Raw genomic sequence first — 933 nt, 5'->3', positions numbered from 1 at the left:
GCCTCTTGTCCATCAAAAGGAGGCAGGGGTGGAGCTTAGGGCATTTCACCTGCCACTCATAGCATAACAGTTAGACTTGTCTTCCTGTTTGGTTTCCCACCTGATCTCTGTGCTATTTCAAACCCGGACTTACTGTATAGCAGCTCAGAATCTTGAAAGTTGTTAACGTGGAATTCCCTCATGAAACTGTAGTTTATTATTTTTGTTAAACATTTTTTCATTTCTCTTTTCCATGCACAAGAACACTTCAAACATTAAAGTTTACATACTGTATTTTGAACTATTTATCTGAATTTCCAATTGCCTATATTTTTCATTACTTCTGTGACCACCCTGAACTAACTGCCTTACCTACAGATGTTAGAGCTGTGAAGAAACAACTAACTGCAGCAATAAGAATGATTACATTTACAATTTGTCTTGATACAGGTGTACTTAACACAAATGTTTCCTTCATTTATTAAATGGTAAGTTTCTCAAGTGACATCATCCCTTCCAACAAGTATTGACTTGGAATCGGAAATTTTAAAGATTAGCTGTGGGCAAGTCTTTCTGAGGAATGTCACTTTCACAGCTGCCGCTGTCAGACTTTGAATTATCAATTGTCTGATGAACCATCGTTTCCCCATACCCTGGGGCTAAAAATTCTTTAGGAAAGTTTTTAAAAAATTACAGTTGAAAAATTTTAACTTCTTGAATGATTTTGATCCAATATTTTCAATCCCACACATACTCTGCACTTTCAAGAGGTTATTGTAAAAAAGTAACCTCTGTGCCAAAGACCTCTTCAAGTTAAGCTGTAACCAAATTATCAGGATAAAACTCCATAGCAAAACAATCTTATGTTTTATACAATGTAAATTGTATTAAACAAGCACGGCACATAGCACATACTCGTGTGTGTGTTTTTTCTCATAGTGTGTGAAGATGTAT

Source organism: Lepisosteus platostomus, chromosome 1, assembly GCF_059453375.1.
Source record: "Lepisosteus platostomus isolate fLepPlt1 chromosome 1, fLepPlt1.hap1, whole genome shotgun sequence".
NCBI lineage: Eukaryota > Metazoa > Chordata > Actinopteri > Semionotiformes > Lepisosteidae > Lepisosteus > Lepisosteus platostomus.
Note: the sequence above shows the minus strand (reverse complement) of the source record.